Source organism: Odocoileus virginianus, chromosome 12 (assembly GCF_023699985.2).
Source record: "Odocoileus virginianus isolate 20LAN1187 ecotype Illinois chromosome 12, Ovbor_1.2, whole genome shotgun sequence".
NCBI classification, from domain to species: Eukaryota; Metazoa; Chordata; class Mammalia; order Artiodactyla; family Cervidae; genus Odocoileus; species Odocoileus virginianus.
Window position 1 is genome coordinate 43,340,409 of NC_069685.1, and position 26,339 is coordinate 43,366,747.

General features: G+C 45.8%; 1 protein-coding gene across 9 annotated transcripts in view; it reads left to right on the forward strand.

The window, feature by feature from the left end:
- RIMBP2 (RIMS binding protein 2) overlaps positions 1–26,339 on the forward strand; it is a 124,204-nt gene that overhangs the window by 19,260 nt on the left and 78,605 nt on the right. The window lies entirely within an intron of this gene.

Here is a 26,339-nt window from a genome sequence, read left to right on the forward strand (position 1 = left end):
GATGAGGAGCAGGGGTGGAAGGAAGGTGGTAGGTCAGGAGTGATGCTTGAGACACCAGATGTGGGTGCTTTCCCAAGGTGGGAGTAGAGGGGAGCGAGGAGTGATCAGGTCTAGATGTATTTTCAAGGTGAAATCAGCAAGATTTGTTGAAGAATTTGCCATGGAATATGACAGACAGGGAGGGGTCAAGGATGATGCCAAGGGTTCAGAAGTGTGTTTGGATGAGAGATGGAGTCATTGGCTGTGATGTGGATCACTGGGGTGTGGGTTGGTGGTCAGGGAACCACCTTGTGTTGGAGATGAAGTACACTGTGACCATGGGATCCTTGGTGCAGGAGACCCTCTGCCCTCACTCTGGGGACCAACCCGCTAATCCTCAAGAAGTGGCTTCATTCAGTGATCAGATGATACGAAAGGCAGGAGCAATTCATAGGGGTTAAAGTGTGTTGGTCCCAAGGTGATCGAGGTGTCCTGTCATTTGAACATCTGGTGATCACAGTCGTCAACTAAATTGTATTATCTCGTACCTGACACCGTTTTCAGAGTTCTGGGGGATGGCTGCAGTGGGGACACATGGTCGGTAAATGAAAAAAGCTCATTTTATGTTAATGTGGTGTGATTACAGCTCTGGAGTTGGGCCAACATGCATTCAGCATCTGTCTGAACTGATAATTACTCCATTGGTCACATTCATGTGTTGGCTCTTTTGTTTCCAAATATGCTGATGGGCCACGTGTCTTCATATGGATAATTCAGTTTCAGTTCAGTTAAATTAAGTCGCCCAGTCGTATCCGACTCTTTGTGACCCCACGGACTGTGGCACACCAGGCTTCCCTGTCCATCATCAACTCCCGGAGCTTGCTTAAACTCATGTCCATCGAGTCGGTGATGCCATCCACCCATCTCATCCTCTGTCATCTCTTTCTCCTCCTGCCTTCAATTTTTCCCAGCATCAGAATCTTTTCCAATGAGTCAGTTCTTCGCCTCAGGTGACCAAAGTATTAGAACTTCAGCTTCAGCATCAGTCCTTCCAATGAATATTCAGGATTGATTTCCTTTAGGATTGGCTGGTTGGATCTCCTTACTGTCCAAGGGATTCTCAAGAGTCTTCTCCAACACCATAGTTCAAAAGCATCAATCCCTTGGCACTCAGCTTTCTTTATGGTTCAGCTCTTACACCCATACATGACTACTGAAAAAACCATGGCTTTGACTAGACAGACCTTTGTCGGTAAAGTAATATCTTTGCTGCAACAGACAATGTGTGCTTCCTCCTTGAGGTGTATGAAGTGAAGTGAAGTGAAAGTTGCTCAGTTGTGTCTGATTCTTTTCGACCCTATGGGCTATACAGTCCATGGAATTTTCTAGGACAGAGTACTGGAGTGGGTAGACTTTCCCTGCTCCAGGGGATCTTCCCAACCCAGGGATTGAACCCAGGTCTTCTGCTTTGCAGGCGGATTCTTTACCAGCTGAGCCACAAGGGAAACCCAAGAATACTGGAGTGGGTAGCCTAGCCCTTCTCCAGTGGATCTTCCAACCCAGGAATCAAACCGGGATCTCCTGCATTGCAAGCGGATTCTTTAACAACTGAGCTACCAGGGGAGCCAGTGGTGTGTGATGTTATGCAAATCAGGAGTCCACCAGCCCACTGAGTTGGTGATAGTGTGTTTCAGAGGCCTCTTTGGCTCTATCAGGGGGCTGCCAAGTAGCTCTGCACTTGAATAGCTGGAAAAGTAAGACAGCATATGCTGCTTTTCAGAGAAAATGGACCCCAGATGCCTTGGACCCTAGTTTCCTGCAGATATTCCAGTGTAATGACCCTGATGAAAACTCACACCTGCGAACACACGCATGCACTCAACTGATATTTATTGAGCACCTAATGTGTGCCAAATACTTCCTGGGTGCTGCCCTTGATTCTGGCAGTGAATTAATAAACAGATTGATGTATATGTCAGGGGATGACAAAGCATGATAAAGATAAAAGTACTACTTTATATTCAGTGGTTGGGAAGGTCTCACTGATAGTGTGACATGTGAATGGAGAGCTGGATGAAGGGAGAAAGAGAGTTGTGCAGAAATCTGGGGAAAGAATGTTCCAGCAGAGGGAACAGCAAGTATAAAGGCTTGAGACAGAAGTCTAGGTGCCTGACATGTTTGAGGGACAGAGCAGAGGCCAGAATTGCAGAAATAGAATGGAAAGGGGAATAGAAAGACAACAAGGCCAAGGAGACCCTGAGGAGTCAGATAACTTGAGGTCTGGAAGGCCAAGCCTCCTCCTCACAATCAGACACACCGCTTCCTTTTGGTTCTTCTGGTGGGCATGCTCCAGCCACCCCAGAGCCTTTACAGTTGCTGTGTTCTGCTTTCTGGATCATTTCTTGGTCTTGTTACCCTCCCAGAAAGTGCAATGTGGGCTGGCTCCGTATCTTTTTTCCCTATCAATGTATCACCACTGCCCAGTCTGGCATAGAGAAACCACACAATAAATGCTCGTGGGCTGAATGAATGAGAGATGGAGGCAGGATATACTCAAGTCTGCCCTGTGTATAGCAGCCAAGAGGTATATCCTCAGCTTTGCAAAGCCTTCAGGCATATATGTCCTTCCTAAGATGGATTATCCCCTCAAGTGGAGACACAGTCACCTTGATAAAACAGAAATTGAGTCACATCCCCACTTCTTACCCCCACCCATTTCCTCTTACTACACAGAGATGAAAGTCTAAACTTTTTCCTGCAGGACCCTGTGCTCTTTGGCCCCCAGGTAATCGTTCAGCCCTCATGACCTCATCCTACCACAACCCATTTACAGCCTGGAACCGGATACACTGGCTATTCCTGTCTTTCTGGAACTTACTGCACTCATCTCTGCCCCAGGGCCTTTGCACTTACTGCTTCTTCCACCTTCTGGTGCTGTTTCTCTCCGCACTTTGCATTTCTGACTCCGGGTCAGTTAATCAGGTCTTGGTTTCATGTCACTTACTTGTTGATGCCTCTCTTGGCCATCTTACCTGTGATAAGAGGTTGCTATCACATCCTCTGATATAAGTTTCTTCTGAGAAAACTTACCTCGCTTGTTTTAATTGTTTACTTGTATATAGTTTGCTTTCTCCTACCAAAATATAACCTCCGTGAGAGGGACTTTTTTATGTCTTGTAGGACAAAATCTGGCATCTAGAAGGCACTCAGTAAATGTTGATTGACTAAATTAGTGAATGTTCATCCTCTGATTTTAGTTTCTTCTGAGAAAACTTATCTTGCTTCTTTTAATTGTTTACTTGTATATTGTTTGTTTTCTCCTACCAAAATGTAACCTCCTTGAGAGGGACTTTCAGCTTGTAGGCCAAGATGTGGCATCTAGAAGGCAGTCAGTAAATGTTGATTGAGTAAATTAGTGAATGAACAAATGATTGAATGCATGAAGTAATGAATGCACAAATGAATTAATGAATACAAGCATACATTTACCGCAGAATTAATGAGTACATAAGTGAATGCGTGAGTGAGAGATGATGTGATACTGACATGGTCTGTTACCATAGACCCCTTCTGTCATTGTGAAGAATAATGGAGCAGATGAAGGTTTGTGGTCGAGGAAGCTTGTCTAGAAAGATTGCTTCTTTGGGGCTTACAAGCGCTTTTGTAAAACTTCAGCCACAGATCAAGTGCAGTCTCTTTCTGGCAAAGACTGAGATTCCCCAAGAGGACAAACTGCTGGAGAGTTTATGATTTCCAACCTCTGCTTTGCCCAAGCTGGGTAACTGTCAAACAAGGATGTCCCCCACCATGGAGCTCGCCATCTCTAAGTTCAACAGTCCTCTGGTTAGGTCTTGGCACAAGTGTCTAACCTTGTGATAAAAGGGAGTATACCAAACAGTTTTTTTTCTTCAACTTCCCTGACTCAAGGATTCTGGGGGGAAAAAAAAAGCCTAGTGTTTTTCATGTAAATTTCTTGTTGCTGGATGTGTAGGATTGTCTAGGTCCTTAGCATCTTAGCAGCTCCAGTGAAACAGAAAAAGAACTTGTTCAGTTTCCATGTGACCAGAGCATATCCTGCCTCTGCCCTGTGTCTTCTTTCTCAGGACCCGAAAGATGGCTCCATTTGTTAGATGGAGCAGAGATGTGTCTCTGTTTTAGGACGGCGTTAGCATCCTGGCAGGGAAGATGGCACGCTCCAAGTGTTTCAGCTAAGAGACCTCAACACTGAGATCATTTCAAGAGGCATGGGCCAGGAGACAGTAGGGAGTACCGGGCCTGGTGAGACAGGAGACCAGCAGAGCAGGCAGCTGTCTACCCCCAGGGCCTGAGAGCAGGTCCTGGAGCCCAGTGGGAACCACAGCCTAGGAGAAGATGTTGGACAGCTGTGATGGGAGGGTGAACAGCATCCTCTAAATTCACCTCCATCCAGAAGCTGTGTCACATCTTTTGGAAAAAGGTTCCTGGAGAGAGAGAGAGACTCTGCCAGGGTGTTTTTCCCTCCCACTCCCACTAACACACTCAAAACCTCAAAACTCAAAATTTGCATGCTCAGTTGTGTCCAGCTCTTGGCGACTCCATGGCCACCAGGCTCCTCCGTCCATGGGATTTCCCAGGCAAGAATACTGGAGTGGGTAGCCATGCCCTCCTCCAGGGGATCTTCCAGACCCTGGGAACTAACCTGCATCTCTTGCATCTCCTGCATTGGCAGGGAGATCCTTTACCACTTGTGGCACTGGGAAGCCCCGAATCCTTTAAGTATTCAGACATCTCCTGCTAAGACCATGGAGAGAGACATTTCAACATTGACTTTGATTTAATTTTAAAAAACCGTGACTTCATCAGGACTATTCTTTTCCTTGACTTCAAGGATCCCTGAGCACTTTGTCGACTCTGCAGTGCTGGCAGCAGGTTCATAAGGGAAACTTTGCAGCCCCTCTTCCTGTCAAATGACCAGGACACAGTGCGAATTCTAGAAATCTGACCCAAGTCTGTAAAAACGTTTTTCATTGACTTAACCCATTAGAGTTTATGCTTCAAAGACAAAGGAAAAAGTATCCTGGACCAGGATTTGTTCTCATAATCAACAGATTAGTCAATTTCAATGCAGATAATTGGAGGCTTATTGTGTGTTAATGAACACCCGATTATCTGGGATGCATAAGTAACTCTAGCAGTGACGATTAATCTTCCCTTATCTCCAGCTCCCTCCTTTCTGCCCCTCCCCTTACCTCGTATCTGTGAGGAAATATTTCTCCTTATACCTAGGAATACAAACCTGCCTACAGTCATTGTCAGGTTTAATTAAGGTTTTGGAGTTCATTTTCTGTGTGCTGATATTCAACGCCAATAAAACCCTCCAGGGTTCTCTGAACATGATAATAATGTTTAGGGCTCCATCTCCAGCAAAACCCTTGATCCGAATAGCTGATAGCTTTATCTAGGTGTTCAGAGACAGGCAAGAAACAGGAAATATATTGCTTTCAGAGCTTCATGCTCGTTCCTATCTCCTTGGGGATGGTTTGGGTAAGAGGCACTATCAGATCATTGGCTGGTGCTGTGGGGCGCGCGCACACACACACACACACACACACACATGCATGTCTTCTTTGCATCCAGCAAAAGGATGGGACCTGGTCTCATTATGAGACTTGGACCTTCTCTGTCCCCACCATGGAGCTGATGACTTTCTCTGTGTAGCAGGCAGCCTAGTTCTTTGTTCTCTGCTGGGAGCCCTAGCCAGACCATCAGAATTCTGAGCTGCTGAACGTGTAAGGTGTTCAGTGTCACTGATCATCAGGAAAATGCAAATTAAAATGGCAGTGAGATGCTGATACCTCCACCAGATTAATAAACTTTTAGGAGAGATGGTGCCCAGGGCCCACATGGAGCAGGGAGCAAGTGCACATGCAGGATGCCGGCCGGAGGGGAATTCTGCAGCCTTTCTGGGTTGTAGTTAGTCTCCCAGTTGTGTCCAACTCTTTTTGACCCCATGGACCATAGCCTGCCAGGCTCCTCTGTCCATAGGGATTCTCCAGGCAAGAATACTGGAGTGGGTTGCCATTCTCTTCTCCAGGGGACCTTCCCAACCCAGGGATGGAACCAGGTCTCCCGCATTGCAGGCAGATTCTTTACCATCTGAGCCACCGGGGAAGCACATTTAGCTTATGAAAGTTGTTGAAAGTGTTAGTCGCTCAGTGGTGTCTGACTCTTTGTGACCCCATGGCCTGTCCATGAAATTCTCTAGGCAAGAATACTGGAGTGGGTTGCCATTCCCTTCTCCAGGGGATCTTCGCGACCCAGGGATTGAACCTGGGTCTCCTGCATTGCAGGCAGATTTTTTACCATCTGAGCAACCAGGGAAGTCTGTGGGCAGTTTATGCATACTCTTTTAGCTTATGCATGCTTTTTTTTTTTTTCTGCACTGGGTCTTCTTTTCTGCATGCAGGCTTTCTCTAATTGTGGCAAGCGGGGGCTACTCTTAGTTGTAGCGTGTGGGCTTCTCATTGCACTGGCTTTTCTTGTTGCAGAGCACGGGGTCTTGGTGTGCAGGTTTCAGTAGTTGCAACTTGTGGGCTCAGTAGTTGTGGCACTTAGGCTTAACTGCCTCACTAGAATGTGGACTCTTTCCAGAGCAGGGATCGAACCTGTGTTCCTTGCATTGGCAGGTGGATTCTTAACCACTGGACCACCAGGGAAGTCCTAGCTTGTGCATCATCTTCTCTTACAATCTCCCTTCTGGGAGTCCACATAAGACATAAAGCCCCCAGAATGTGCCCCACGATCTTTATTGTAGTGTTAGCCATACTGGGATAAGCAACCATGATGTTCACCAGAAGTGGATCATTCATGCAATCATTTAAAAATGAGTCACATCTGTATCTAGTGACCAAGACATGTAGTCAAGTGAGAGCTTCAATACGTCCATTTGGGGGGCAGAACTGAACCCACAACAGGGCCACCACCTCATTTGTTGCAAAGCTGCCCTTTCCCTCACGTCTCACCAACCCTGCCCCAGGGGTTGGTGCAGCCAGTGAACACATACCGAGCTGGTTCCTGCTTCCATGAGCGTTCCCCAAAACGCTGCTTGACCGGCTTCTGGTCATCATACAGATCTCAGCTAAAATGTCATCTCCCTGTCTGACTCGAATAGAGTTTCCACTGTTGCCTGTCTCCCCTACACACCACCTTGCTTTCTCATCCTCTTCTATCCTTCTCTGAAATTCTTATTTATTTGCCAGAGTCCCTGTTTACTTTCTGCATACCCCTCCCCAGTGGAATGTGAGCTTCTTAAGAACAGAGATGATCTTTGACTTGTTTGTTATTCTATTCCAAGCATTAAGCATCAGACACAGAGTAAGCAGGGACTTCCCAGGTGGCACTAGTGGTAAAGAACCTGCCTGCCAATGCAGGGGACATAAGAGACGTGGTTCGATCCTTGCGTCAGGAAGATCCCCTGGAGAAGGGCACAGCAACCCACTCCAGTATTTTGCCTACAGAACCCCATGGACAGAGGAGCCTGGTGGGCTATAGTCCATAGGGTCACAAAGAGTTGGACATGACTGAAGTGACTTAGCATGTACACATGCACAGAGTAAGTGTCCAGTAACTGTTTGGGAATGAATGAAAGCACGTGTCCCGGCGTAAACTCCATTTCAGCACAAATCCACAGATCCTGAAATAAGAAGCCCAATCAGATTCTGTTTCCTGGTTTCACCATCGATCCAGCTGCTCCATCTGGAGGTGTGCAGTTCCTTCTCCTTCATCCTGGTCATGCAATTCATGAGAAATCCTATTGATTTCAAGCAAGTCATACAAACACCCACCTCCCCCCGCCCCACCCAAGTCAACTTACCTCTCCTCATTTCTAGTACCACTGCCTGAGACCACACAGCCACTCTCTTGCTCAGGTTATAACATGCATGGCCTAACTTCCTGCCTCCTCCTGCCTATTCTGGCTTCCCTCTGATCTTTTCTCCACACCAGTCTTTGCAAACAAAATCCAGCCATGCTATTCTCTGATGCAGATCTTTGTATCCTTGCATGGCTGCCCATGGCTCTGAAAATGAGGATGGCATTCCTTCAAGGTGGTCTGGTCCTTGCTGACCCCCTTGGTTCCCCTTCAATATTCTGCATCTCACTCTCCCCAGGCCAGTCACACCAGCCCTCCTTCACCCTTGACCTCACTTTGATCCCTTCTGATATAGGGCCTTTGCACGTACCACTCCCTCTGCATAGAATGCTTTCCCTTTCTGTGTTCTAACCAACTCCTATGCATCCTCAAAAAATCCACTCATCTTTTCCCTCCCCAAGGAAGCTGACATCCCCAGGGCTCATCTGTTGGAAAAATCTCAGTGTTCAGCATGTCTCCTTCATGGCACTTGTCACAAGTTTGCATTTTTATATCCTTATTTGATAAACACTAATCATTCCCACTAGAAGGTGAGCTCCACACTTTTGTTGTCTAAATTGTATTGCTAGCAATTGTCACGTAGTTGGTGTTTAATAAATACTGAGTAGATGAGAGAAACAGAAATGGTAAGTAGCTAGATAAATAGAATAGGCTGTTTTTCTCCTCTTAGGTTCTTTAAAATATGTATGACAGTTCAATAAGGATTATACCAATAATCCTGAAGGTTTTCAATGTTTGTAGATATAATAATCCATAGGACAACCATGACACTGAAAGGAGATACTAAGATGGTGCTAATGTTTCTACATTGTGCTTGATGTGGCAAAATTTGATTCTGGATAGATTATTTTAATTTAAATACATATATTGAGACACCTGGAACAACCACTAAAAGGCATATAAAAATATATAGTCAAACACCTGAGAAATATATAACATGGAATACTAACATACATTCAAATCATTGAAAAGAAGGCAGAAACATGAAATAGAGTGATGAGATAGGAGAGGGAACAAATAGAAAACAAATAAAATGGTAAATACCCACAATTGCATTAAAGGTAAGTACTGTGCAGTTCACTTTGAATCTCATATTTCATCTGATCCTTGCAATGACCTTGGGAAGGTTGAAGTTGTTTTCCTTCACTCGATAAATAAGGCAACAGAGGCTCAGAGAGGTACACCCCTCGCCCCAGAGCACACAGCTTGTAAGTGGTAAAATGACATTTGAATGCAGGTCTGGGTGACCATATATCCTGTACCTGACTGGTCTTAATCCCCAGGCTGGGCAGTCTGGGACCACTGCAGCGTGATGAGGATCGTGTTTCAGAAAGATGATCTTAATAGCTCTGAGAGTACTGTCCCCGTGTTTTCAGAACCCATCAGGGATCAGATGAGCAAGAGAGAAGCTTGTCCGGTGGCTTAAGGACAAATCAGGAATCAGGAGAGCTCCATTGTTAAAGGGGCTTCTGACTTCCTAAATTTTTCCAGTTTAAAAAACGAAGAGGTACTTGCTTCGTGGCTCAGTGGTTAAGAATCTGCCTGCCAAGGCAGGGGACATGGGTTCGATCCTGGCCCAGGATCTAAGCTCCCACATGCCTCAGGGCAACTGAGCCCATGAACAACTACTAAGCCTGTGCGCTAGAGCCCGCAAGCCGCAGCAAGAGAGACCACCACTAGAAAAAGCCCATCCGCCGCAAGTAAGGAGTAGTCCAGGCTCGCCTCTACGAAGACCCAGCTCAGCCAAAACTAAGTAAAATTTTAAAATAACCATTAAGAAACAAAGATACTTTGGCTAAAATATATGTCTGTTTCCATGGCTCTTTTTCATGCTAATTCTCATTATGAATGACTCTGCTTTCCACAGACAGGACAGGAAGTCATATGGCATGGCAAACAAACAGCTTTAAAAGCCTCTTGTTTTTGAAGACATGAACTCAGTAAACGCTGTGTTCTTCTCACCAGGTGTCTTGTAAAAGGAAATTGTGGGCACAGAAATGCTTCATTATTTCCACCAGGCACACCGGATCCCATGAACGTGACATTAAAAGCATCGCTGTTAACTCCTGTTAAGGGAAATGACTTTTTCCTTAATTTCTTTGCCCAGGCAGGGCAGGAGCCAAAGCAGAAGACAGATACCCCTTTGATCTAATGTGGAGGAGATGATTCAATTTGCTCCACGCTCGTTCACTCCATGTCACATCCGAGCTTTCCTGGGAAAGCGGCATCTTGACATTTGTAGGCTACTTAAGCACTCGTGTTAATGCCGACATCAGGCTATAAATATCACTGCTTTAAAAATAAATCCTGCCACAGGCAGAGCATTTCAAACAGGCACTTCTTGCTGGGGTGCATGATCTTCAGACTTTTCAGATGTGAAATATTCTCATGGAACATGGCATGTGCCCTTGGAATTGGGAAAACATTTGTAAAAGGAAATGGAAGCCAAATATTAGGAATTTGGTGTGGGTTTGTCTTGGTGTGAAAACCAGAGATTTTCGGACTCTCCGTGAGGACCCAGGGACCCCTTATGCTCCCAGGAACACTCAGGATCATGAAGACTTAGAGAATTTATACAGGTGATGATGGTATTAATATCAGTTGCCTCCCTGGAGAAATTCAGGGACAAATACTCTTTGCACTGGTGATGTGTCCAAGCGCTGTGTGTGTTCAGTGGCCTGAGAATTCCAGAGGAACCAACAATAACTCCAGGGCACTGCAGGAGAGGTTCTTGCATTGACTTTCTCTCACAGTCCTCTGGATGTCAGCCCATCGCACAGATATGGGCAGAGACCACAGAAAATCTATAGAGCAGACAGATGAGTGGAGAGAATGGGAGCAAGGCGTGTTCCAACAGAGCTGCATCATTTACTAGGTGGGCCACCTTGGGCAAGTTACTTAACCTCTCTGGGCCTCAGTTTCTTTCTTTGTAAATGAGAATAAAGTATTTCCTGCTTCCAAGGTTGTTGTGAAGATTCGATGGATCCTGTGTGTTAAGTACTTGTGCTCAGTAGCTCAGTACTTAGCACGTCTAGAAATTAGTAAATGTTTTGTCCTTAGATGAGGATGAGGACACTGATGCCTGGGATCAGGTACCTAGGGTAGGGCTCTCTGGGGAAAGTGTGCCAGGAATCTGCTTATAGGAACAAGAAGGACATAGATGTCCACCAGTAAACACCAGTGTTAAGTGTTAGTCATTCAGTTGTGTCCAACTCTTTGTGACCTCATAGATTGTAGCCCACCAGGCTCCTCTGTCCATGGGGATTCTCCAGGCAAGAATACTGGAGTGGGTTGCGATTCCCTTCTCCAGGGGCCTTCCTAAACCAGGGATGGAACCCAGGTCGCATTGCAGGTGGATTCTCTACCTTCTGAGCCACCAGGGAAGCCAAGAATACTGGAGTGGGTAGCCTATCCCTTCTCCAGGGGATCTTCCTGACCCAGGAATCGAACCGGGGTCTCCTGCATTGCAAGTGGATTCTTTACCAACTGAGCTGTCAGGGAAGCCCCGAGGAAACCTGCTGCTGCTGCTAAGTTGCTTCAGTTGTGTCCGACTCTGTGCAACCCTGTAGACGGAGGCCCACCAAGCTGCCCCGTCCCTGGGATTCTCCAGGCAAGAACACTGGAGTGGGTTGCCATTGCCTTCTCCAGTACACGAAAGGAAAAGCGGAAGTGAAGTTGCGCAGTCGTGTCCGACCCTTAGCGACCCCATGGACTGCAGCCTACCAGGCTCCTCCGTCCATGGAATTTTCCAGGCAAGAGTACTGAAGTGGGGTGCCATTGCCTTCTCCCCAAGAAAGCCTAACACGGTTTAATTGCAGTGGCCTCATGTGCAGGATCAGGAGTTCCCATGAAAACTCTCGGTTGCTCAGTTCTCTCCCTCCCTCCACAGGAACCTTTTCCCAGGGTGGCTGAGTTCCAATGTGTGTTTAAAAGTGGCCCCTGTTTCCTCTGAACTTGTCATCTGGCCCAGAATTTCACAGAAACCACCTTGGCTGGTTCCGATGCTGGACTCATGGGTCTCAACCTTATTAAAATAAGATTAATTTCCTTGAATAACAAAATTTGCTGCCAGTGACCTTGATCTTAGGACTTTGTTTCCTGGCCCTGGGAGAGAGGTGGCATCAAGCACCCTGCCCCCACCCCACCTCACTCCACCCCTCTCCACCCCCATGTCCCTCCACCCCGGTGTATACTCTCTCTGTTGCTGAGAAGGTGTCATTTTAATTCTGGAAAGCTCCTTTAACTCTCTGGCTGCTTCTTCCCAAAACAGGGAATTGAAAGAACTCCAAAACTGTCATGATTCACCAGCTGTCTCTTTATTTTGAGAAGCAGGACTAAAAAGTCATGAAGGTTCAGTGCACGAGATGTTACAGAATTAAGTAAGCTTTGTGGTACTCATAAGTGCTGTTGAAAATGTCTTAGTGAAGATAATTTGGGGTAAGGTTCATGAAAACCTATGTCAAATGGTTTTAGGAGAGAAAAATCATTGGTTTATAAAGTGGGAAATATGAGAGAGAGGTTAGGCTTCAGACAAGGTTGAATCAAGGTATGAGTGTGATTTCATTGAGAAGAGCCTCTCTTCATCTTTTGTAACTGATTTTTTTCTGTGTCAATCAGGCACAGACAGGCTCTCACCAAGTTAAGTCATAGATGGTATCCAACATCTCCTGACTTGCATTCTACCAGTTTAACCCCCCACATAAGGGAATATTTCCATCTTTCCCAATATTTTCAGTAAATGTCTCAGAATTTGTTCATTGGTCAAACTTTGGGCTTATGTACATAGAGAATGTAAATAACATGCAAACCTTGGAGTCAGGGGTTGAGTTTGCTCCCCACAAAATATGAGACTGAGAGTAGGAAAAAGATGATGTCCTTGGGGTAATTCAGGATGCTGCTGTCATTTGAACAGGTAATACAATCTGGGCAGAGAAGATTATCAGAAGTCCATTGCAGAAAATGAACTCAGTAAGATGAGAGTGGTGGTGGTTGGTGGTTTAGTTGCTAAGTCGTCGACCCTTGTGACCCCAGGGACTGTAGCCTGCCAGTTTCTTCTGTCCATGGATTTCCCAGGTAAGAATACTGGAGTGGTTGCCATTTCCTTCTCCAGGCGATCTTCCTGACCCAGAAATTGAACTCAGGTCTCCTGGATTGCAGGTGGACTTCTGCATTGCTGGCAGATTCTTTACTGACTGAGCTATGGGGGAAGCCCCAAGAATGAGAGTAATTGGGGACAAATTAGAGAAAGTGAAGTTTGAGTTGGGTTTGGGGCACAAGGGGATTAGTGAACATTTAGAAGGAAATCAGACCATTAAGTGAAGACAGAACCTCATAATCTATTTGGAAGGCATGTGGAAGGCAGAAAAGACCTAAAACATTGCTTGGGACATGAAAGTTAGTCTAACACCAGGGCACGCGGTGACTTGCCAAGGCCCTGGGTGGCAGGCCTGGACAATGAGAGGAAAGGGCAAGACTATGGTTGTCTAAGTCATCCATCCATCCATCTATCCATCCATCCCCTCTTCCTTCCATCCGTCCATCCATCCAGTGGGCACCTTTACAGTTACCAAGAAGGGAGGGTCAATAATGGGATAGAAGGATGCATTTGCTCTCATTTTACATTATTTCTGAAGTTTTGAGTATTTAGCTGATGGGTGTATGCCAGAAACAAAATGGAAAGGTGTTTGTGTCTTGTCTTGTTTCTAGTAATTTCTCAACCCACTGGATTCTCAGCTTTTGGTGTTTTGGCAAGATTTCCTAGACAGAAGACTGGGGTCTGGGCCCAGGGAGTGTCACCCTTGAACTTCTCAACCCACTATGCATAAGCCACAGGCTTCAGAGCTCCCTGCATTGCATGTCTGTGCCCCACCCTCCGGGAGAGGAGACAACACAGACTCATTAAAGCACTCAATCCAAGGTCAGCTACACTGAGATTGAAAAAAGCAATTTTCTTAGTTGGGGAGAAGCATCAAAACCATTTTTTTTCCAGTAGAAATGTTTCAAGCAAACTAACTAAACCATATTAAAACCAGTGAAATTGTGGGTAAAGTAAATGAAGCCATTCTCAGGCTGTAAATGTTCCTGGACAGATTCATTGCTGCTTAGTAGGGTGTCAGCAAAGTTCAGATTTCAGTGGGTTTTTTTTTTTCATTCCAGTTGTCACAGGATATCCATAAAACTGATTTTAATCTAATTGTTAAAGCTCAAGAGAAAAAAATAGAGCATTTCCCTTCCAAAGTTACTTAATTCCCTTAAGATGCTCATTTTGAAAGAAGGTTAGACATTTGTGATGTCAGTTTGGAGTTGGCTTCATCCTTTTCCTTCAGTCTCTCAGCCAGATTTCAGTTGAAAGGCAGACACCAATGTAGGTGTCTTTTTAAAAAAATATGAATGTATTTTGATATTTATTTATTTATTTGGCTGCATCAGATCTTAGTTGCAGCATGTGGGGTCTCTGTTGTATCAGGTGGAATCTTTTGATGAGGCTCACCCGACTCTCTAGTTGCAGCACATCAGCTCCAGAGCACATGGATTCAGTAGTTGTAACTCATGGGCTTAGTTGCTGCATGGCATGTGGGACCTTTGTTCCCCAACCAGGGATCAAAACTGCGTCTTCTGCATTGCAGGGTGGATTTTTAATCACTGGACCACCAGGGAAGTCTCAATCTAGGTGTCTTTAGGTGGAGGGACTTTAATTCAGGAAATTGGTTACAGAGGCAGAAGAGCTTCCCTGGTGGCTCAGTGTTATAAAATCTGCCTGCAATGCAGGAGACCTAGGTTCAATCCCTTTGTTGGGAAGATCTCTTGGAGAAGGGAATGGTTACCCACTCCAGTATTCTTGCTTGGAGAACTCCATGGGCAGAAGAGCCTGGAGACTACAGTACATGGGGTCGCAAAAAGTTGGAGACGACTGAGCGACTGACACTTACTTTCAGAACAGGTGAGAAGTCAAACATGCACTTGGAGGCCACCTCTAAGGCTCCAGAGAAGTAGGGGTGATGGTGTTCCCAACGACCATGGGTGAGGGCCGCCCAGCAGGAGCTAGACCCCTAGAGGAGAAAGAATCAGCTGCAGAGACACACAGGAAGCAGAGAGAGGGTCTTTCTCTTCTTCCCACCCTCTGGTGCCTCTGAATGGCCAGTTCCTGAGAAGCCTGAGCAAAGCAGTCTGGGAAATGTAGTTCTCTGTGTGCTAAGCAGGGAAGGGGGAGAAATAGATCTGACAGCAATGAGACAGTTGACCAGCACGCCAGGGTTACACCTAAGTTGTGGTTGGGGATTACATAATATCAACGGTTGGAGGATTCCATCTTGCCCCCACCCATGCACGCATATGCTGAGATTCCCACCCTCTGTCCAATTCTTATTATTTACATTTAGGCTTTAAAAATCCACAAGCCACAGTCTAACAGTTGTTTCCATTATATTGGAGACAAGGCTTAAAGTTACATGACAGCATTGTAAAATATAAGATCAAAGAATTTTTTGAAGTATAATTGATATATAACAGTATGTCAATTTCAGATGTACAACATTATAATTTTTTAAACTTAATTAGTGTATTTTAATTAGAGGCTAATTACTTTACAATATTGTAGTGGTTTTAGCCATACATTGACATGAATAAGCCATGAGTGTACATGTGTTCCCCATCCTGAACCCCTCCCACCTCCCTCCCCATCCCATTCCTCGGGGTCATCCCAGTGCACCAGCCCTGAGCACCCTGTCTCATGCACCAAATCTGGACTGGTGATTTTTTTCGCATATGGTAATATACATGTTTCAATGCTATTCTCAGTTACATGACATCATTGCAAAATATAAGACCAAAGAATTTTTTGAAGCATAATTGACATATAACAGTATGTCAGTTTCAGATGTACAACATTATGACTTGATATTTGTCTAAGTTGCAAAATGTTCACCACCATAAGTCTAGTTAACATCTGTCACTGTACATAATTACAATTTTTTGTGTGTGTGGTACAGACTTTTAAGATCTACTCTCTTAGTACCTTTCAAATATATGTGACAGTATAATTAACTAGAGGACTAAAGAATTTTATAGTTGAGTTGTATGAATTCATATGAACTCTGGATTAGCCCAGTGTAGTGCAGAGATCTCTGGTAGGCATTCAAAGCTTCATTTTCTGGAATCACTTGCTAGCTGTAAGTCTCTTGGGTCTCACATCTCTGGAACACTCCAGAAAGAAGAACCAAAGCCCTTCTCTCCAGAATGCACTGGTGTCTATACACATGTGAGTTTATCTCTTGACCTCTGATGAAGCAATGTTTTTGCTGATGAGGAGGGAAGCTGTAGTCTTAGGTAGCTGCCACACATAGTTGGTCGGTGTGATTTCCTTTCATCCTGCCCCAAAGCCCAGGAGAGTCCTTTATCTGCCCCTAACCCTGTCGATCCTCTCTGAGACAGCAAGCACAGAATGGACCTGCCATCTGGATGGGAGGTGGAGGAGGAGTGGAGGAGAAACAGAAGAGAGTAACAGAAAGAAATATTGATCAATAGCTCAAAAATATTAACCTCGCAACACTGTGGTTTTCTGTGTGTGTTTCAATATAGACGTATCTTCTGGCTCTATTTGGAAAATCAATGCTGTATGGGATGAATCAATAGTATATCCTTATGCCAAGACATATGAGTATGTTTAATATGTTTGTATGGTCTTGAGTCTTGTCTGTTTCTTTGCTTTGACTGGTTCATAGATATTACTAATGTTCAACTCACAGTTCCAAACCCCATCCATCGTCTGAGTTAATTTTTTCTCCCATCATTCACTTAACTCCACAGATTTCAGACTTCAAAACCAATCACTCTCCTATTGTTGGTTTATCCATTTATCTCTACTCTTTATCAATCTTCAAAGCTCATCTCCTAGAGAACATTTGATAAATGGAAGACACTAACCCCACCAGCATGACTTTCCTCTGGGAGAATTAGTTGATATGTCTGGTTCACAGTTTGGTTAAAAGGTGGGATCCCTAGTGGTGAGAATTCTCTCTCCTCTGGTCTCCCTAAAGGCAGAAATTTAGTTTCTTGACAGCCAAAGGGCAAATCTTCCATCCATAAGCATTGATTGAATCCCATTTGGCAAATGTGAATTAAGCTTCTATTGCCTGTGTAGTATGGGTATGGAAGAGACATTTAGAGTCCAACTGAGAAAGTGAGAATTGCACAAAATTAATCAGAACAGTACAACATCTGTGATCTATATGCAGAATAGGAATAATAATAATGCATATATTATATGCAGAATAATGATAATGGCAATGCATCTGCTATATGCAGAATAATGTTAGATACCATAAGTGAAGAGCTTCCCAGGTGACTCAGTGGTAAAGAATCCACCTGCCAATGCAGGAGACATGTGTTCTGTCCCTGGGTTGGGAAGATCCCTTGGAGAAGGAAATGGCAACTGGCTCCAGTATTCTTGTCTGGGAAATCCCGTGGATAGAGGAGTCTGGTGGACTACAGTCCATACAGTTGCAAAGAGTCAGACACAACTTCGAGACTAAACAGCAGCAACCATAAATGACAGCGAAGAGAGAGTTGAGATTGGGTTGGAGCCATGGGGAAGATGTTCTGGATGAAGGGCTTCATTTATTCCATCCCACTATGTGCCAGAGACTGTTCTAGACTCTGGGGTGTATCAGCAGAGGGAGATGAGTTCTCTAATCATGTGGATCTCACAGATAAGCAGGGAGGAGGGAAGACGTAGAAGAAATAAACATAAAAATAGGCAAGATAACCTCTGGTGGATATACATGCTGTGACGGGTCAGCCATGTGAAGATTGCAAGGACTAGCATTCCAGGCAGTGGGAGGACATATGTTCCCCATGTGGAGGTGGGGATGATCTTGACATAAGAGTGGAGCTGATCAGAGGCCAGCATAGCTAAATAGTGAAGGAGGGAAGTAAGAGATTAGGAGACAAGTGGACCCCGTCACAGAGGAACCGTTCAGCAGTGGCAGAGAGTTTGAATTTTGCTCCAAGCGCAATTGCAAGCAGAAGACAGGATATTATTCAGGGTTCTCCAGAAAAGCAAAAGCAGTAGGATATACAGATGGAGAGAGAGAGAGATGTAGATACAAGAGGAGATTTATCATAGGAATTGGCAATTGTGGAGGCCAAGAAATCCCAAGATCTCCCTGCCACCTGCAAGCTGGAGAACCGGGAAAGGCAGTGGTGTCATTCAGTCCAAGTCCAAAGGCCTGAGTGTTCGGGGGCTGATGATGTAAGTCCTGATCTGAGCCCCAAAGCCCAAGAAGCAGGAAGCTGATGTCCAAGGGCAGAAGATAGACGTCCTAGCTCAAGCAGATGGAGAGTGATTCCTCCTTCCTCTGCCTTCTCGTTCTATCTGGTCCTCAGCAGAAGGGATGGCACCCTCTCACACCAGGGAGGACCATCTGCTATACTGGGGACCATTGTTTCCCAGTTCCAATGCTAATCTCTTCCAGAAACACCCTCCCAGACTCACCCAGAAGTCATGCTTTCCCAGCTCTCTGGGAATCCCTTAGCTCAGGTAAGTTAACACAAAATTAGCCATCACAGGAGCCTGTGTTTTGGAGGGAGCACCCTGGCTGCTCTGGGGGACCTTTCAGGGAGCAGGACTGATGGCAGGAAGACCAACTCCAAAGTCGGGCTGTTGTCTGGCGGAGTCATGATAGTGTCCAGCCCGGTGGTGATGGAAGTGGAGATGGAGAGAAGAGCCAATCCAGGAAGTTTTGGTGCAAATGGAAGATTTTCTAAAGACTTGGGTGTGGAGCAAGGAGGATAGGGGAACAAAAATGACTCCCAGATTTTTGACTGTAGGATCTGAGTGGCTGGTGGGATCATTGCTGAGATGGGGCAAGTGGGGGATAGAAGTGGTTGGAGAAAGAAAGTCAAGAACTGTTTTTGGACAGGTTGAATTTGAGCTTCCTCCTGTACATCCACATGGAGATGAGAAGTAGGCAGTCGGATATGAGTGTAGAAAGAAAGATTTCATCTGGGAAGGTGAGTTTATAATTGGAAGTTAAAATCATAATGTGAGATAAGACCCCATAAAGATAGAACATCCATAGAGCAGTGGCCGCTCCAGTTTTCAGAGATCAGAGAGAATCGGAGAGGAAGAGCAGAGAAGAGGGGACACTGGGCCAATGTGGGGGTTCCTGGGCCAGGAGCAGAGGGGATGTTTCATGAGGAGGTGGCCCCTGGTGTCACGTGCTGCTGAGAGATGAGTCCATCAGGCAGAGAAGTGACCTCTGGCTTGGACAGCAGGGATCTCCTTGGTCAGCTTGGCAGGAGACTGCTAGCTGAGTTGTAGGAGGTGAGCCGGGGTAAAGAAGCTTGAAGGGTGAGTGGGGAGTGAGGTCGTGGAGACAGTGAGTGCAGACAATACTAAGCAGTTTTCTGGGAAAGGAAACAGGTACGTGGGCAGCAGCTGGAGGGGAACATGGCTTTGAAGGGACAGGTGGGATGTGGGAAGATGCGCACAAAGCTAAAAAAGTTCCCAGCTACTCTTCATTCCCCCAGCTGTGATGCTTATTATAGTTAACCTCAAACACAATGTCCCCTGAGACAGGCTGGGACCTGGGACCGTTTGCTGCAGTGCTTGCACCTGGACAATATTTCCTCGGGCAATAAAATACAAAGAAATTGTAAGGGACTAAAAATAATTGCATGCACAGTTGGGGCAAATTATGGACAAAAAGATACAAAAAGCCCAAAACTCCAGTTGCCACTGCTGAAGAGCTGGGAGCAAAAACAGGGTGTTGGGAACAAAAGCAGGGTACTGCGCATGCCCCCTGCCCTCAACACCACTAGAGGGATGGGCGGACCACCTGTCACCACCCCCCCGAGCCTGACCCCTGGACACATCCCTACCCTCACATAAAGAACCAGCTCTCATGCCCTCAGGAAGCAAGAAAGACAGGGAACCTGTTACTTGTTTTCACTCCCTGCTTGCTGCAGCAGGGGCCCCAATAAAGCCCTGCCTGAATTTCCTGTCTGGCCTCTTGTCAATTTCTATTGATTAAGGAAGGCCAAGTAACACTCTGTATCCTCCAGTGACCCCCACGCCTGCAGCAGCACGCCTGGGAGAATTTTGTATTCAGTTAATGTTTCTAATGAATCCTTTAAGGAAAATGGTTTCCTCCTTCCACTAATAACTTCCTTCCCGAAGCTAAATAAAGATGATGCAGGCTGTATTTGGCAGTGCCCACTTCCAAAATAAACAGAAGCGCAAAAATTAGCTGGAACAATAGTATCATTAAACAGCTGCATAATTGTTCATCCGAACCAGATCGGCCTGTTCTGGAGTCTTAAAATGCAGATCGGCCCCTGGTAGAGTCTCACACTCAAGATGGCCATGGAGAAGTGGCCTCAGGCCAGCAAACGGTCAGTGGTTAGGCAGACTCTGGCTCTGAGGTTTGTCGTTTTGGGGATGGCTTCCAGGCTCTGGTGTGGCCTTCAGCAAGATACTCAGCTTCCACGAGCCTGTGTTGTGTGCGTGCTCAGTGGCTCAGACGTGTCAGATTCTTTGTGGCCCCACGAACTGCAGGCCCCATAGGCAGCCCACTAGGCTCCTCTCTCCATGGGATTTTCTGGGCAAGAATACTGGAGTGGGTTGCCATTTCCTCCTCCAGGTGATCTTCCCTATCCAGGGATCGAACCCGTGTCCCTTGTATTGCCTCCAATGGCAGGCAGATTCTTTACCGGTAACATCATGAGTCTGTGGCCTGTTGTAAACATAATCACAACGCCCAGCTCTCAGCATTAGTTGAGATAGTGCCTGGTACACAGTATTAGTAAGTGCTTACTAAATGGTATGCATTTTCTTTAACACCATCATCTTACCAATACCATCATCTTTACCACTCACTGCCTTGCTGGTAGAGTCCTTGGTCATAGAATATAGTCTACCCACCCCCCCCACCTTGAGTTTTTTTTTAATTGGAGGATAATTGCTTTACAGTATTGTATTGGCTTTTGCCATACAACAACGTGAATCAGCCATAAGTGTACATATGTCCCCTCCCTGTTGAACCTCCCCCCCCCATTCTCACCCCATCCCACCCCTCTAGGTTGCACAGAGAACCCCACTGAGCTCCCTGGGTTATATAGCAACTTCCCATTAGCTCTCTATTTTACACGTGGCAGCATAGATGTTTCGAGGCTACTCTGTCTGTCCCACCCTCTTCTTCCCCCACTGTGTCCACAAGTCTGTTCTCTATGTCTGCATCTCTATTCCTGCCCTGCAAATAGTTTCATCAGTACCATTTTTAGACAAGGGTGCCCACTCTCGCTACTATTTATTCAACATAGCTTTTGGAAGTCCTAGCCACAGCAGTCAGAGACGAAAAAGAAATAAAAGGAATCCAGATTGGAAAAGAAGAAGTAAAACTCTCACTATTTGCAGATGACATGATACTGTACATAGAAAACCCTGAAGATGCCACCGGAAAGTTATCAGAGCTAATCAGTGAATGTAGTAAAGTTGCACGATACCAAATTAATACACAGAAATCCCTTGCATTCCTATACGCTAACAATGAAACATCAGAAAGAGAAATTTAACAATCCCATTCGCCATTGCACTTTGAGTTTTACATTAAAGCAGCATCACTTTATGGTTAATGACATGATGTTAAATTACATGATACTGTAATATGTAATGATGTATTATAGCATACCACATTATATGATGCTCTATCACACAATACTCTTATCACACATGATGCTTTACATGACACTTTGTTACATAATACTGTATTGCAGTATCCTCTGTCATGATAACCACCAAAGTCGATGGGAAGGGGTTTTCTTATATTCAGAGTAAAAGTTAATAGGCTTAATAGATTCCAGGTACTATCCTAACTCATGTAATATTCAAAACCTCTCTTTGAAGCAGGTGGTCATTCATAATTAACTAATCAACATTAGTTATTTAATTGTTAATTAACTGTCTAAAAGGGCTTCCCTGGTAGCTCAGCGGTAAAGAATCTGCCTCATGCAGGAGACCCTGATTTGATTCCTGGGTCAGGAATTTCCCCTGGAGAAGGGATAGGCTACCCACTCTAGTATTCTTGGGCTTACCTCATGGCTCAGATGGTAAAGAATCTGCCTGCAGTGTGAGAGACCTGGATTTGATCCCTGGGTTGGGAAGATCCCCTGGAGGAGGGCATGGCAACCCACTCCAGTGTTCTTGCCTGAAGAATCCCCATGGACAGAGGAGCCTGGCGGGCTACAGTCCGTGGGGTCAGTCACAAAGCTTTGGACACAACTGAGGGGCTAAGCACAGTAGAACCATCTAAAAATTGATCCAAATGCTAATAAATAGTTAATCCAGAAAAAGGAAATGAAGCTCAGGGAGGTTAAGTCAGTAGCTGAAGGCCACAGAGCTGGGATTTGCACCCAGGCAGTCTGCTTCTTGATCACTGCTCCCTGCCCTTCTTCTGACCTGAAGTGCCGGAAGCACACCTCCATCTTCACTGTCTCTGCAAGCACATGCTGGGGAATGTTTGAAAAGTCCCAGGAACTTGGTGGAGGCCAGTGTGACAGGAGCAGGATGGATGAGTGGGCAGAGTTGCGCTCTGAGGAGACACAGGGGCAGATCACACAGGACGGCTTGTTTATTGAGTGCCCGTCCGGGGGCAAGGACCACAGCCTGAGACGTCCTAGGAGGAGAAGCAGACAGTGGGCTCATAAAGTGTGAAATATATTGGATGGTGATAAGTGCTCTGGAGTGAAATAAAGCAGGGAGGAGAATAAGGATGCTCTGGGCGGGGGGGGTTACCATTTTAAATATGGCTTCTTTGAGAAGGTGGCATTTGGGCAAAGATTTTGAGAGACTTTGGACTTTGAGAGAACAAGCTGTTCCAATATCAGAGGTGGAGGAAGCAAATGACTGGCAGAGAAAACAGCATGTGCAAAGGCCCTGAGGTGCCTGGTCCTTGGAAAGAGTAAGAAAATCAAGGCATGTGGAGCAGAGCAGGAGAGACAGACAACAGTGACATCAGAGAAGAAGGAGCAGGTCTTGCAGTCTCCCCACCATGGCAGCACCACAGTTTTACTCTGGGCGATGAGGACCACTGAGGAGTTCCGAGCAGAAAAGGAACATGACCCACCTCCTGGGTGCAGAGACCCCTCAGGCTGTGGGCTGCCAGGGGTTGGCCTCCTTGTGGGCACCTGCTCAGTTTAGGCTGACAAGACCAAATAGGAAGTCATCAGTCACTCTCTGGAAAGTCATTCCTCCTTGAAGTGGTGGAGAAGAAAGTCTCCCGTTCCTTCCTGTGGGACGTTGTCCAAACCAGTGAGCAGTGATGGAGCAGGGAACATTCTGGAAGCTTCCGGGGGCTCAGTGCAGCCCTCACGGCCCCACAGTCCTGTTAGCAGCTTGGTTCAGTGCCTCCTCTCAGTGGGAATGGGTGGTGAGTGGCAATGTCCTGGTGCCCTGATGTTCCTGCACCTGAGCACTGCCCACCACAGCCCCCATGAGGGCGGAGCTCCATCACCTGCCTCCGGTCCCTACTGCTTCTCCGTGAGGCTCCAGCCAATTCACTGAATGCTACCAGTCTCTGCAATGCCTGCAACTCCATACCCACAGAATAGAGTCTGTCTGTCCCTCCAGAGTGTAAGCTCCCAGAGAGTTGGTTTTGTGTTTATTTTCATTGTTATCACCTTCAGAACTTAGAGTGGCAACTGGCTCGTGACAGATACTTGGTGACTGTTGAGTGAATGAATGAGTGAGTGAATTTTCTTTACAGTATTGGGCTGACATTTCATCATAGGATTAGGCTATGTGAATAGACAGTCTTATAAGTCAAAGATGCTTCAATGTCAACTTAAGTGGTTCAGCCTAACACTTCTTGTTACAATTGACATGTCTTTGTTTATTGGCTTGCATAAGCCCTTTCTTATCCACTCTCCCAATTCAAATGTCCATTCATGAAGGCAGAATCCTGTTGTTCTGTAGTCCTAGCTTCTTGGCACATGATAGTTGCCCGATAAATGTTGGTTGAATGAACAAATATATAGAAGAAGAGAGTGAATGAAGGAATGGAAAGCAATGTTCCTCTCTAGAATGAAAAGCCTGACACACACAGTCCCATTGACCCTCTTGACAATCCCATGAATATTGGTAGAGAATAAATGTTAATGAACTCTGATGCTTTTAAGAAGAATTCCAATACCAGACAAAAGTAATATCCCTCTGAGTCAGTGAGCAGTGTTTATGGAAGAATTTCCAAAGCTTCTTGGAAGCTCAGAGAATTCCTGATGTCTTAAGAGGCTCTGGTGGGTCGTCTTCCTCAGTGTTCTGAAAATGCCTGGTGCCTTGTACTGCTGGTTTGGGAATTAGTGGCTTGATAGTGGACAGTGGGGTTCAAGCATGTCATTAGAGATCAATAGAAATTTCTGGACCCAAATTGGTAATCAGAGAACTCTGCAAGGCCAGGAGAGCCATGATCAAGATTGGCTCTGGGGGGTGTACAAGACAAATAACCCCTCTCCTGCTCAGGAAGGTGAGACTTGGTCATACCAGGAAGGCTGGAGACTGGAGTGGATGCAAGAAGATGGATGTGTGCTGATTCTCCTCCTGTCCACAAATAGACATGAATGATGCATTCCAGCCCCAACTCAGGCAGGTTATAGTCATTGACAGACATGCCCATTTCCACATTTCAGGGGATTTTGTTCATATTTGGGGGGGTTCTATCTTCCTAGGATCCTGAGTTTCCATAGCAACAGTGAAACTACCACTCCTCCACTGGGGTTAACTATAGTAACTCCCTTATATATACGAACAAATTCTGTTCTGAGAGCATGTTTGTAAGTCCAATTTGTTCATAAGTCCAATAAAGCTAGCCTAGGTACCCAACTAACACCATCAGCTATGTAGTACTGTACTGTAATAGGTTTATAATACTTAACATACAGTAATACATTTAAAAAGTGAACAAAAATTAAAGAAAACATTTTTAATCTTACAGTACAATACCTTGAAAAGTACATTCGTCCAGTATAACAGCCGGCACACAGGGTCACGTTCGCATCTTTGAAATTTCAGGGGGCTTACTGTAATTGCAGCTTTCCACCAAACTAAGACATCAGAGGGGCCGTAAGCTTGTTTAGCCCAAAATGGGAGACAAAGCCAGCATGTGATGTCACCACACGTGTAATGCATGCAACACGGAAGGCAGGAAGACTTCACTTTTTAATACAAATGAACCAAAAAACTTTGGGACATGAACCCCCAAAACGTCCCCATTCACAGTTTAAACTGGCTAAGTGACAAGATTGTTCCCGGAAGAAAAGAGTTTTTGGTGGTAGCACATGGAATGGACTTGGGAAAGTTGGTGAAAAGCATAGAATTTGCCTCTCTGCCCTTATATCTCTGTGCCTCCTTCCCCAGCCTAGGGGATAAAAATAAGTAAAAGAATTAAAATGGTAAAATTTTAAAGTAATAAATTATAACAGTCACCAACAAATCAAGCCAAGGAGGAAAGTACATTAGGGTCCCCGCCCCATTGTATCAGGCTTTCCTGGTGGCTCAGATGGTAAGGAATCTGCCTGCAATGCGGGAGACCTGGGTTCCATCCCTGGGTTGGGAAGATCCCCTGGAGGAGGGCGTGGCAACCCACTGTAGTATTCTTGCCTGGAGAATCCCCATGGACAGAGGAACCTGGCGGGCTACACCCCATGGGGTCACAGAGTTGGACACGACTGAATGACTAAGCACAGCACAGCTCCATTATATCAAGACGTCTCCCATCCGTATAACATGAACACACCCTCAGCTGTCAGGTCACTGGAAGGACAGGCTGGGTCTGCAGGGACAGCAGACAAGCAGGCGGCCCATGCCCAGGAAGGGACCAGCCTCTGCCAGCTCCTCCAGGTGAGACATGTAGCTAAATGTTCCCTTTTCTGAAGGAATCTGGACTTTTATGTGAAGGATCCCAATTTTTAAAATGTTGACCGCTAAATCACCGTTGGCATTTGTTGTTGTTATTGTTGTATAGTCGCTAAGTCGTGTCTGACTCTTTTACAACTCCATGGACTCTAGGCCCCCAGGCTCTTCTGTCCATGGGATCCTCCAGGCAAGAATACAGGAGTGGGTGGCCGTGCCCTCCCCCAGGAAATCTTCCCGACCCAGGGATCTAACCCGTGTCTCCTGCCTTAGCAGGCAGATTCTTTACTGCTGAGCCACATAGATCTCATTATAAAAAGAGAAAGAGTAAAGAAGGAAGGAAAGGCGGGAGAAATGAAGCAGAGGGGAGGAGGGGGGAGAGGGAAGGAAGGGGAAGAAAGAAGCTCAATTCAAATGGTTTGCCATGAACTCTTCCACGAGATTCTGCCTGTGTGAAAGTTGGTCCCACCGGTGCCTTTTTTCTGTATGCTGTCATTTCTCATGGTTCCTCCCCACCAGGGTACACAGGTGGTCACTGTTAGGGGCAAG